Here is a 14,900-nt window from a genome sequence, read left to right as displayed (position 1 = left end):
TAAAATATATTTTGTAAAATATTTATTTTATATAATATATAATAATAATAGTATCGTACATGTTATTTACAGTAAATTTAAACTTTTATAACTTTTGTTTACTTTCGTTTTTTGAACTTATTTCACTTCTGCAATAATCTGCTGATTGTCTTCTTTAAAAGGAGACCAATCTTAGGTCTGTATTCAAAAGCATTCATGAATTATTACAATGTAACTTTAAATAGTGCACTTTCAAAAAGTTTTCAAAGGGGGGGGACAGTTAAGGGGTTAATGCCGAAGGTGGAGGAGGTAAGGTGGATGCTGAAGAATTGTAATTTGGGGATACTTTGTTTTACAGAAACTTGGTTAGTTTTCGTCAATAACAGATGATGAGATTAAGGTTAATAGGTACAGTGCAGTATTGGAACAGTAAAGCCAATTCCTTTATTTTTGCTGTAGACTGAAAACATTTGGGTTTGACATCAAAAGATGAATATGAGATGAGAGATTATCATTTCAGCTTTTATTTACAGGTATTTTCATCTGGATCTGATACACAACTTAGAAGATAGCACCTATTGTTTGAACCCACCCATTTTTCATGTTACCAAAAGTATTAGATAGACAGATAGAATTAACATAGCTTAAAGTGAAAAAGACTTAATATTTAGTTGCAAATCCTTTGCTTTCAATAACTACATCAAGCCTTCATCTGGATCTGATACATAAGAAGATAGCACATTTTGTTTTAACCCACCCATTTTTCATGTTAACCAGACATAACTGATGCAATATATCTGCACTAAATCATATTCCAGCAGCAGTCACTCTGCAATTCTCGCTTGAACTATGAAACTAAACAGGGTTGAGGCTGATCAGTATCTGGTTGGGAGGTAGAGGTGTTAGTGAGGCCAGCAGAGGCGTGTTCATTCTATGTAATGCCCCGATGTAGAGATGTAAAAAAAAAAAGTTTATGTTCAGATAAAACATTATATTGAGTTTATGTTGCATGGTCAATAAATGTCCTAGGGCAGGGGTGTTACCCTGGACAGATTTGCCCAACAGCCTCTATCAATCACTCCCTTCAAATCTAAACATAACTCTCTTCTCAGTTGATAGCAGGTGTGTGGTGGGCGTTCTAGTGCTATGCCTGCTGTTGCATTATCCAGGTGAGTGCTGCACACTGGTGATGGTAGAAAAGATTAAATTAATTTAACTAATTAATTAATTAGTGAGGATAAATAGACCTGACTTACAATTGATTACAATAGACTTTGATGGTAGCATGTTGCTAAGCTACTGACACTACTCTAATAAGCTTAAATATACACAAAATACTGGGTTGCCCAGTCATTTTAAATTATGTTGATAGTTGTCATATTGAATGAAATATAAGTATAATTGATATTTATCTCAAGCCTTTTTCACTGAGCTCTTTGCTATGCATTCTGGACGATGCAGCCTTCTTATGACATGAGCAATTAACATTTTCTTGATCTTTTGACAGATTTTGAACCACTGAAACATTTCAAATGGAACTATTTATATGATGGCCTCTGGAGCGATTGACATCAAAACACATTAAGCACTTGAGCTACTCCCAACAACAGGACAAATGGAAAATTAAAGGTATGTTCACTTTGATGCATCCAGTTTAAACAACATTTTTATGTCTGTGCAGGCTTTAAAAAGACCACAGCTTCAGGAACAAGTTGACTGATTATTTGTAATGGCATCCCGGATCATGTTGGAGCGGAGCATTTGACTGCAGATTGTTTTATAAACAAGGTACAGTGTAATGGAGAGTTTTTAAAGAAATTTTTATTGTGATGAAGCAGCCAGTTTTATGGGATTGATTTGTCTGTACATTAAGGTTTAATATGGATAATGTTTTTAAAATACTTACTTCAGTGCAGTAGCGGGGTGTTGATCCTTTTTCTCATACAATTACCTACAATTGCCAACAGTGGCCATTTTACCGACTTAAGCAACCCCCCTCCCCCCAAAACTGATAATTTCAGCCAGAATGAGTGTTGAAAAGGATCATTTTTGTTAATATATGACTCTTTTTTGTACAAAAAATAACCTCAAGGAACATATTAAATAATGAAACAAACATTTATGTCATGACCATTTAAGCCCAAAGTATACTTCAGTTTTGATGCGAACACTTAGCGTATGCATACAGCCAAGCACATTGCCAACTATTCATAGGTTCCATGAGACGTCACAGTGTTTTATCGCCGCCATTTTTGTGTCCGAGTAACAGCTGCGTGACCAGTCAGTCTATGGTCACAGCAGTCACAACTACCAGAGGAAGATCAACGAAACACTCCCAGAAGGTTCACAAGGTCACAGTATGCCCAGGATATGTTGTGCTAACAACAGTCGTCAGAAAACCCCTGAACTACAATTTTATTCGATCCCAAAGAGGTTAGATCGGCGGAATAAATTGTTGGCTTCAATCAGAAGGTGCATAAAAATAATCATGAAGTTCTCAAAAATAATCACATTTGTTTTGCTAAACCTATTTATTTATCATTATATTGAATTTGTCATACAAAAAAAGAAAAGAAAAAAAAGTAATTACCTTTGTGAATTGTGACTGGCTGTGATTGTGAATTGTGATTTAGGACATAGCCTGCATACATTTTGAGAGCACAACAACTGTAAGTCTGAAACGTCAGTCAGTAAAGCACCTTTTTTTAACAATGGCAAAATTTTGAACTGAAATATTATTGCATATGCAACCTATGAATAAATGAAAATGCATATTTTTAATTAAAGAGAACTTAGTGTGGGCTGCTTTTGGTGCTTGGATTTGTGCTTCAATAATGAAATCCACACAAGAAGTGAAATACGTCTTCCCTCAGGTAGATTGCATGTTTTCTTGGCTTGCTGGATGTTGGGCTCATGATCAGTAATCACGGTTGTTTGCAAAACGCGGACAGAGAAGGGAAAAAGAAAGAAAGTCCCGCTCGAGTGACCAACCGGCAGAGGATTCTTCAAGGTCTTAAAGCCTTCTATTCAAACTGTAATTTGTCCAGAAAGAATGATTAATTAAAAATTGTGCTAATATTAGCTAAATTTCCATTTAATTCAGATTGTGTATAGTAAGCTAATAACGTTATCTTGTTACATTATCGTTGACTAAAAAGTGCTTTGAGCTGATGTCAGTTTTAAATTTACAAGTAATCGGAACATTACTTGGTCTAACTTGCTATCTTAAAAATCCAATAAAGTCCAGGGATCAGTGTGGGAAATGGTAGTAAAAGATAATTTATTATTTCAATATATTAATATTATAAATCTCATAGAGATGTGCTGTGCTCGTTGTCACATCGGATACAAATATGGCGGCGAGCAGAGCGGAAGTGACGTCTTTGGAAGCCATGAATACTCCATTTGATAGCATGTGCAAACAAAAGTGCATTTTGTGCTTCAGAATTGTGCACCTTATAAGGAAGCATAATCCTGTCTTGAAATGCTGTGTATGAAGACAGCTAAGGACGTTTTTGAACAAAATGAATATTTTATGTCTTTCATTCCCATTCTTTCCCTCTGTAATTCCTTTATATTTGATTTAGTTCATGCTCATAACAGTCAAATAAATAAAAATCCTACATAAACAATCTATTACTACAGAATGTATCTCACTTTTGATTTCCTGTATTGACTCAGAAATCCATGGGGTTTTGACTAGAGAAAAATCCAGGGTGACATTTTGATCGTAGGGGCTGGGCTTGACTAATCGATAAATAGTGTGAGAGACTTTCTTCTCAAGTCATTAATAATAGAATCTCATTTGAAGCTGTTGCTTAGGCAACCATATGGCAGTTTCTGTGCCTCAGTGAGAGCGAGGAAGGTTAAAACTCAGACTGAAGACAATGTCTGAGGTAACACTCTTTAGGCTGCTCTGCCTTATCAGACAGAAACAATAAAGCACAAGACATGTGACAATGTCAAGCTTGGGCCACTTAGGAGTAGCCCTGCCTTAACAGGGAAGATAAAAAAAAAAAAAAAAAACTGGGTAAACTGAAGCGATAAAGAATGGAATCTGGATTCTAAACAGCAGTTTGACATTATTTCATTTTCATTTCATATGACATTACATTGCAATAATGCAATATGCCTGTGTCAGAGAACCAAAATGTCATTATTCTGGAAAGGAGGTCTTTGAAAAGCATTGATTAGCTTCCAAAAGTGTGCATGTGTTATGCAGCTTTGTAATGATTTGAGGAGGAAAAAATAGAATATATTAGTATATTTTGAATAAAAGCTAAACATATTTTGTTAACAGCACAGCTAAAAAACATATGTTTTTACATTTAAAATATATTTTGTTTTTTAGAAAATATATTACAAAATGTAATTCAAGGGGCAAGTTTCCATTACATTTTGGGTGAATTTCAGAATTTCTATATTTTTCAGACAATATTTACATTGAAACCATGGCCAAGAAATATATTAGCAAATAAAACTTATAACAAATATTTTATAAATATATTTTAACATCTATTTATGTTTATATGGCCATTTTTGTTTACTTTTTTCTTTTATTTATATATCTGAAAATACATATTTTTGCCGTGTGACTGGATAGTTTGGATAAATGTGAAGAATAAAATTTCAAAAACAGTATCTGGAAGCCCTAATAGTTAGCATGCATTTATTAACTAGGGGCCTTAGGAGCTTTAGTGGTCAGTTCATGTTGTTTGTGCCTATAGTGGCCTGGGAAAATAGTGGTCAGCTTGCATTGTAAGTATAAAGGGTCTTGATATTCAGTTTCTTTTGGCAGTTCAGGGTCGAGCCTGAGGCCGTGGAGGCCCTTGTCACTCTACGAACCCAGGGCATGACCCAAATGGCCCAGTTTACAAACCAGTGTTGCACATGGGGAAAGGCATATTCCTTGTGGGGGAAGTCGTGGCCTAATGGTTAGAGAGTCGGACTCGTAATCCAAAGGTTGCGGGTTCGAGTCTCGGGCCGGCAGGGATTGTAGGTGGGGGGAGTGAATGTCCAGCGCTCTCTCCACCCTCAATACCACGACTGAGGTGCCCTTAAGCAAGGCACCGAACCCCCAACTGCTCCCCGGGCGCTGCAGCATAAATGGCTGCCCACTGCTCCGGGTGTGTGTTCACGGTGTGTGTGTGTTCACTGCTGTGTGTGTGCACGTTGGATGGATTAAATGCAGAGCACGAATTCCGAGTATGGGTCACCATACTTGGCAGTATGTCACTTCACTTGTTACAGTACCAAACCAGCAGGTAAACAGGCCCCTTACCAATATTGAAAGATCAGACCTGCATGTGCACTAAGTAGGATGCTCCGGAAAAGACAACATGGCCTCTATTCACCAAAAATATCACAGCAGAGCCCCTTATAAGGGGTTTAAATAAAAATAATTGAAAATCATGATTTTTGTCAGACCATGTACAGTACATACACTAACCCACACACACTTACTCAAAGCTGTTGACACAAAGCATGAAGACCAGACTGAGACTTCACTTTTTCAACCCTCCTCTTTCTCTGTAGTCAGAAAACCAGAAGATCAAAAGCACCATGACTTCAAAGTAGGAGGAGCACGCTATTGGTAAGCCAGGGGGTTGAGCATCTGTCATAATGACTGCCACGTTTTGTAACTGCCACGACTTGTCTTCGGTTTGGGGTTCAACATGGGTCCGTGAGGAGAAGGGCATCAGCAGTTCTGTGGTTCTGTCTCTTGTGTTCTTTCTCACATTGTGGTTTCTTTTGGTCTGAGTTTGCAAAGTTTTTGTGACATGCAGAGGAACTTCAAGACTTTGATGGCCAAAAGCAAGATGGCCATTATTTTTTTACTTTTCACAGCTTTATGTCCTGTAAAAAATTTCCAGAGCAGCAAGTGAAAAATAATCAATCATTGCATTGTTAATATTTTAGTTTTGGGATGTCAGAAAGACTGAATTTTCCTGCTGTTAAAATATGAACATTTAGTTTAAAACAGCACAACTTTGAAAAAGGTTTAGCAAGGAAAAGTTTAGAAAGGATCTGACACTTTTAGAACAATAACCTGGACCTGTAATGAGCAACTTGGGGTGGTGTAGTCTATTCTTTATTGATCTCGGCTGGCAAAAGAAAAGGTGTATTTTCAAACTTCAGAAGGGTTGATCCATGAACCATCTCATCACCATTGTGCCCTTGAAAGACACTTGACCCATTTATTCTTCTCAAAATTCTTCTCAATATGGATTCTTCTCAAGATGGCGCCGTGCATGGCAGCCATTGTGCTTGGCTTTCCAGTTGTTTTAATGTTTTTGTTAGTTTTTCCTGTTTTTTGTTTGTCAAACACGATCAGTTTCACCAGGGAAGAACTGCTGAACATTTGGCAGAACACACTACAAAATCTCCAACCGGTTTTTGATTATTCGGATGTTTTGCTGAACATAGTAAAAAGAGAAGATGTGCTGTTCAGAACTAGAAACACTTTTCATCAACTGTAAACATTTCTACTCGCCGCAGGAGTTCTACTCGTTCATTCTCGTGAGTGTCTTCATTCCACCGCAAGCACACATGAAAGTGAAAGTGAAGTGACATGTGGCCAAGTATGGTAACACGATCCAAAGTGCACACACACAGCAGTGAACACACACACACCGTGAACACACACCCGGAGCAGTGGGCAGCCATTTATGCTGCGACGCCCGGGGAGCAGTTGGGGGTTCGGTGCCTTGCTCAAGGGTACCTCAGTCGTGGTATTGAGGGTGGAGAGAGCGCTGGTTATTCACTCCCCCCACCGACAATCCCTGCCGGTCCTGAGACTCAAACCCGCGACCTTTGGGTTACGAGTCCGACTCTCTAACCATTAGGCCACGACTTCCCCATGAGCTCAGCTTTATTACAGATCACAGAACAACAACACCCGGACTTTGTTTTAATCATTCTAGGGGACATTAATAAAGCAAATCTCTCCCGTGAACTGCCAAAATACAGACAGCATGTTACATGTGCCACCAGAGACAGTAATATACTGGATCACTGTTACACAACAATAAAGGATGCATATCACACTGTCCCACGGGCAGCTTTAGGACACTCTGATCACTGTTTGGTTCATCCTATTCCGACCTACAGGCAGAAACTGAAATCAGTTAAGCCTGTATTAAGGACTGTAAAGAGATGGACTGATGAGACAGAGCGGGTTTTACAAGCCTGTCTCAACCTTACTGATTGGAGTGTTTTTGAAGCTGCTGCAAACGATCTGGACGAGCTCACAGAGACTGTAACATCTTATATCAGTTTCTGTGAGGATATGTGCATTCCTACCAGGACTCATCCAACTTATAACAACGACAAACCATTGTTCACTGCTAAACTCAGACAGCTCCATCAGGCCAAAGAAGATGCTTACAGGAATGGGGACAAGTCTTGTATAAACATGCCAAATACACACTGGAAAAGGAGATCAGAGTGGCAAAGAGGAATTATTCCGATAAGCTAAGGATCCAATTCTCTTCCAGTGACACGGCTTCAGTGTGGAAAGGTCTGAAAGACATCACCAATTAAAAGACACCATCCCCCAGCACTGTGGAGAATCAACAATTGGCAGACGATCTGAATGAGCTCTACTGCAGGTTTGAAAAAACACCATTCACACCTCCTGCAACCCCCCTCTCCTGCAGATGAACTGCAGATAAGAGAAGATGACGTGCGCCAGGTCTTCAAAAAGAGCAAGAGAAGGAAGGCACCAGGCCCAGACGGTGTGACACCAGCCTGTCTGAAATCCTGTGCTGACCAGCTGGTCACTGGAGCAGTGTGAAGTCCCCACATGCTTCAAACGCTCGACCATCATCCCCGTCCCAAAGAAACCCAAGATAACAGGACTTAACGACTACAGACCTGTGGCTCTAACATCTGTGGTCATGAAATCATTTGAAAAACTGGTTTTGGCTTATCTGAAGGACATCACTGGACCCTTACTGGACCCCCTGCAGTTTGCCTACAGAGCAAACAGGTCTGTGGATGATGCAGTCAACATGGGACTGCATTACATACTGCAACACCTGGACAGACCAGGGACTTATGTGAGGATCCTGTTTGTGGAATTCAGCTCGGCCTTTAACATTATCATTACAAACCTCTTCCTGCCCAAACTAACTCAGCTTTCCGTCCCCACCTCCGTTTGTCAGTGGATCAACAGCTTCCTGACAGACAGGCAGCAGCTAGTGAGGCTGGGAAAATACACATCCAGCACCTGTACGTTCAGCACTAGAGCTCCTCAGGGCTGCGTTCTCTCCCCACTGCTCTTCTCCCTCTACCCCAACGACTGCACTGCTAAAGACCCCCCCTGAAGTTTGCAGATGACACCACACTGATCGGCCTCATCCACGACTGTGACGAGTCTGCTTACAGACAGGAGGTTAAGGAGCTGCTGTCTGGTGCAGTCTTAACAATCTGGAGCTCAAAACGCTCAAAACAGTGAAGATGATCGTGGACTTCAGGATAAACCCCCCTGCACTCCCCCCACTCACCATCATGAACAGCACTGTGACTGCAGGGGAGTCATTCAGATTCCTGGGCACCACAATTTCTTAGGACCCAAAGTGGGACATTTACATTGACTCTATTGTCAAAAAGACCCAGCAGAGGTTGTACTTCCTTCGCCAGCTGAGGAAGTTCAACCTGCCACAGGAGCTGCTAAAACAGTTCTACTCTGCCATCACTGAATCCGTCCTCTGCACTTCATTAACTGTCTGGTTCAGCTCAGCTACCAAATCTGACCTCAGAAGACTACGGAGGGTAGTCCGGACTGCTGAGCGAATCAGACATAGGAACAGTTTCTTCCCTCAGGCAATCCATCTCATGAACATTTGAACTCTTAACAATAAACATGAAACACACAACACTATCATACTTTATATTTTTTATTTAACACACATACTTATTACATTTCAAATTTGCACATACCTGCACATACTGAATTGTCTATTTTGTATATTGTGTTTGTGCTATTTTGCATATTGTCCATTTTGTATATTTGTACATTATTTTTTTTATTATCTGTGTCCTGTCCTGTCGCTGTCATCTGTCGCACTGTGAAGCTACTGTCACTAAAACAAATTCCTCGAATGTGCAAACATACCTGGCAATAAAGCTAATTCTGATTCTGATTCTGATTATGCCTGTTGGTAACTACTGTAAAGTTGCCAAAGTCTCTACCATTCTTTTTCCATCTGCATTTTGTACAGAAGAAAACAACCAATATCATTTAAGTGCAACTTTAGAAAGATTCACACGGTCATTTTTGGGTGTTCATTCTAAAATACATCCAGCAACTGAATTGTTCACCCAAAAAAGAAACTTTTTCATTGTTTACCCTAGTGAAAAATAAAATTGTATTTAAAATATATTTATTGTATGATAAGTATGCTAAAAATAGATTGGCATGTCTATACTAACTGAAAATACATTCTAAATGTAGTTATTTAATGCTTTCATCAAGCACAAACTTAATGCCCTACAAATTCATTTGTAAAATTCTAATTTTTACAAATGCATTTGGGGAAGGATGAAATATATATATTCATCTTTAAGAAAGTACACTGGCTAGGTTCTTAATTCCATCTACAACATGTTTGAAAGTGATTTTAACACATACATACCCATATAAACTAACTGAAACTGAACCTTTGAAAGAGGACACCACTTCATAACCCCAATAATATGTCCATGCTCATTCAGCCCAACAACTAGTGTCTATAAGGGATGAATGAAGCAACTCATCTCATGATCCTGTAGCTGTATGAAAGCCATTTAATAGGCTATATGTCTGTGGGGATTGTTTGTATTGTATGTTGTCATATCATCAAAGTAAACAAGGCCGCTGTATGAGTTCTCACCTAAGACTATGGCACAAGAGACAATATCTTATTCTGTGTATTGAAATTAGTTTGTTCCTTCACCCCTTAAAAGTGTCTTAAGTATTTTAATAATGCGATTTTAACATTGGCCTAAATATAGGCTAGCGGCTTGATAAGTCAGTCTCTCCTTTTGCTAAACATCTGGGGCCTCATTTATAAAATTTTACGCAGAAACCATCCTTAAATTGATCTTACGATCATTTCTCGAATACGCGCCTCTTTCAGTTTTGAAATCTATGAATCACAAATGATTTTGAACTTGCGTGCAAATGAATGGTTTCAGCTCTCTGCCTTGCAAACGACTCCTAATTAATGTCATTAACATGTCATTAACATGTAAAAGATCGCAGTAATCATCCAAATTATTTAATTTAGAACAGCGAGCTGCAAGAACAGCTTACATTTCCAAAAACCTGCAGTACTCCGACAAGAAAAAGTGTGTATACGTCTACTCAGACCCTGCTGTGATGCTAAGCACTTTCACGTCAAAGACGTTTTTTAGAAATACGAGCGTTGACGTGGATTTTTCAGAAGAAACCTTTAGAGTCTAGAAACTCATTGCAGCTAAAGACAAAAGTCTCACCATGTATTTCAAATATTAGAATAATTAAATTAATTTAAGATTATGCTGTGTAATTTTTATTTTTTTTTATTTTTTTTAAGATGAGACGTTCTTTTTGGGCAAACAAAGAAAATGTGAGGTATGAACTGCAACATCCATTATGTTTCTGCTAACAGGTGCTGTAAGGGCAGAGTTTCCAAACACAACGTTTGCCTACAGCACAAATGTAACAATGGGGGATTTGCAAATAAAACTATTTAATTTTTAAATATTGAAGTAACACTTCAGTAATTTATTTTTGTTGAATCCTCTGTTGACTGTTATGATTAAATGTACAATAGTTCTACTTGTTGAGTATAAAAATAGTATAGATCAAAATAAATGTTTTGAGTTGCAAATAATTAAAATAATAATTCATAATGATGCAGTACTTCATATAGTTATGACCTTTACCTTTTCAATAATTTAACCACACTTCAAAAAACAGTCTTAAATAGCACTGGCATATTTGTAGCAATAGCCAACAATACATTGTATGGGTCAAAATTATCCATTTTCTTTTATGCCAAAAATCTTTAGGATATCAAGAGATCATGCTCCATGTAGATATGTTTGTAAATTTCCTACCGTGAAACTTATGCATTGCTAAGGATTTCATTTGGACAACTTTAAAGGCGATTTTCTCAATATTTAGATTTTTTTTGCTCATATCATGCAAATTTTGCTCAATATCAGATTCCAGATATTCAAATAATTGTATCTTGGCCAAATATTGTCCTATCCTAACAAACATCCTAACATACATCAATGGAAAGCTTATTCATTTAGCTTTCAGATGATGTATAAATCTCAATTTCAAAAGCTTGACCCCTATGACTGGTTTTGTGGCCCATGGTCACATATAGAAAGTTACAAAAGTAAAGCTATGTAAACAACATATAGTCATGACTCATGGATTTGAAATGGTGAAAGAAATTCACAAACTTGATCAGAAGGTTTATTACTTTAGTAGACTATTTTCCCAATACATTCCAATGCACCTGTACCAACACACTTTTTTCCATTCATTGTCCCGTACGAACAACAACAACGTTGCACTTGGAAAAGTAGACTGCAGCCCTTTGGGCTGTCAAAATATTATGAACTATTAAACAAATTATTAAAATTATCCTGACCGGCCCAGAAAACTACACAAAAATTTAAAATGTCAAATAAATTAAGAGACATTAACTACATGAAAAGTAACAAAATGTATTAAAATAATTTCAATTCATACGTCACAAATAAATCTCCAGCATACTGTGAGACCGTCAAACGCAAAACATTTCATGGCATTTTACATTAACATTTGTGCAGTGCATTGAGAGTTGAAGCGTGCAGAGACAATGGCCAGAGATGTTATGGATGGGTTTATTCCATCCGCATGCACTGAAACATAAGCAGTACGTTCAACATTCTTCCACCAACTTAAAAAAGCTGTCTGTGTTTTATTGCATGTACAAGAATGAAACTAATGTTATACAATTGTTTCCTGCAGCGTTAATGACAGATAATGTCAGGTAAAAGGGAAGCAAAACATACTGCAGATGATATTTAGGGTAGAGTGGGAGAAAACGCCCCTCTACTGGTTTTCCCAAAATAACCACAAGATAAAGTCAAGATCAGTTTTTATTGCAACTATGGACTACATTGACGAGAGTGATGTAGAAGGCGATGTACCGAAGAGAAAACAGATTTCACAGTAAATGATCTATTTTCAGCAGTAAGAAAAAAAAGTGTTTGAAAGTTTGTTTTGTAGAACATCACAGATATGATATGAGAACAGTTGGGCCTGTAGATAGAGACTATGTGTTATTTAATAAAAATATAATTATATTTTCAGAATGACATAATTTTTTTCTCAAATACAGTCAATGGGGTAAAACTGCAGACGCAAAAAGAAAGACAATGTTGAACAAGCCACTGATAAAGAGGTCAATGTCGAACACACATTTGTCTTTAAAGCAAGTGACTTCAAATCCTACAAGATACAGCGGAATGGACTGATGGTTGATACAGGTGCGACATCGCATATCATTATGGATCTTGAAAAATTCAAATGGTTTGACGACAAATTCCAGCCAGAGAAATACTACATCGAGTTGGCAGACGGGACCAGAGCGAGTGGAGTAGCGCTGAGAAGAGGTGATGCGGAGGTGTACATGATTGACAGCATGGGACATCAGGTGAAGACGACGCTGAGGAACGTGTTGTATATCCCATCGTATCCTCAGAACATTTTTTCTGTTAAAGCAGCAACTACAAACGGAGCCTCGATCAACTTTCAACAAGGACAAGACAAACTCGTTCATAAGGACGGTACTAAATTCTGCATACATGAATACAATAGACTGTACTATCTGAACACTGTGAAGGAAGGCAGCGATAGTTTTAACGGATGTTATGACATTCAAACCTGGCACAAAATCCTTAGTCACTGCAATTATGATGATGTTTCCAAATTGCAGAATGTAGTTGAGGGAATGAAAATCAAGGGAAAGATTGACAAATCTAACCTAAACTGTGAAATTTGCACACAGGGTAAATTTGTTTAAAGTAGAAACAGAGAACCTGATACACGAGCTAATGCTGCACTTGAACTAGTACACACAGATCTAGCTGGTCCAATTGACCCAGAGGGTAAAGATGGTTTCAAGTACGCTTTAGCATTTACTGATGACTACTCGGGTGCAGTGTTTGTGTATTTTTTAAAAGTTAAGAGTGACACTGCAAAGGCCACTGAAAAATTCATTGCTGATACAGCCCCTTATGGGAGCATAAAGAGTGTTAGGTCGGATAATGGAACTGAATTCATGGCTAAAGAGTTTCAGTCACTGTTAAGCAAGAACGGCATTAGGTACGAGACCTCAGCACCGTATTCACCCCACCAAAATGGGACTGCTGAAATAAATTGGAGAACCTTGTTTGAGATGGCAAGGTGCATGCTCCTAGAGAGCAATCTGCCCAATATGTTGTGGACCTATGCTGTTATGACTGCTGCAGTAACTCGTAACAGGTGCTACAATAATAATACACCAAAATAATACACCAAACCCCATATTATGCACTGACAGGGAAGAAACCTGATCTTTCTAAAATGAGAGTATTTGGTTCAGCATGCTATGCGTACAAACAAGACAAAAAGAAATTGGATGCACGGTGCGAAAAAGGGATTTTTGTAAGGTATGACAAAAACAGCCCTGCATACCTGGTTTATTATCCAGACACTGGAAAGGTTCTCAAACACAGGCTTGTAAAATTCATCACAAGGTGTGTTACTGAACATCAGACACAGACTGACATTTCAGTGTCAGATGATGATTCTCATGAGGAAAGATATATGTCCTCCCAGTCCAAACAGAACGTAGCTGATCAGAATTCAGAAAAATCTAATGGACCTCAAACTGAGACTGATAATCAGAGTAGTGCTCAGACAGAGGGAGGGGATCAAAGTACACGTTACCCTAAAATAAATAAGAGAGCTCCCCAGTATTTGACAGACTATGTACCTGATGTTGAGTGTGATGATCAAATTCTGACCAATGTTGATTACTGTTACAGAGTATGTGATGTACCACAAACATTCAAAGAAGCAATGAGTTCAAATGAGTCACAGATGTGGGCTAAGGCCATGGAAGAGGAAATTAATTCTCTACAGGAAAATGATACATTTACCCTAACTACTCTACCAGAAGGTAAACATGCAGCGGGGGGTAGATGGTTATATGCTATCAAAAATAATACAGACGAAACCAAGTCATTCAAGGCCAGATATGTTGCTAAAGGCTATAGTTAAGTGATGGGTGTAGATTACAAAGAAACTTTCTCCCCAACAGCTAATATCACTTCAATACGAGCCTTGATGCAAATGGCAGCACAATGATCTTGACCTCCACCAAATGGATGTAACTGCATACTTGCATGCTCCAATTGATTGTGAGATTTACATGGAGCAGCCGGAAGGATTTGAAGTGAAGTTAGACTTGGGTGATAAACTAGTCTGTATACTGAACAAATCACATATGGTTTAAAACAGTCTGGTAGAAATTGGAACAAAATGTTACATGATTAATAAAAGGCAGTTCCGGCTCATCAGAATACAGATGTAGTGAGCGTGTTTTTCCTCCGTGTAACTAAATATAATTTACCGGTTATCATATGCAAAAAAGTACACAATAATTGTGCCATTAGCACACTTCAAGTTTACTTGGAATGCCATTGCAATACATTTTAAAGTCACTAAAAGTAAGGGATACTATGACCTCAGTTTGTTATTAGTATAATATTAATGTATGTTCAACACTCAGAATTGTAATTGTATTGTCACCAAAATACATTTGAAGTTTCTGCTGAGTTAATTCTGCTTTTCAAAAATTAAATAAAAGAGTGGATATTTAAAGTATACTTAAGTATACTTGGAATAG

This window comes from Barbus barbus, assembly GCF_936440315.1.
Source record: "Barbus barbus genome assembly, chromosome: 13".
In the NCBI taxonomy this organism is placed as follows: Eukaryota; Metazoa; Chordata; class Actinopteri; order Cypriniformes; family Cyprinidae; genus Barbus; species Barbus barbus.
The sequence above is the reverse complement of the archived record's forward strand: the minus strand, read 5'-3'. Positions refer to the sequence as shown.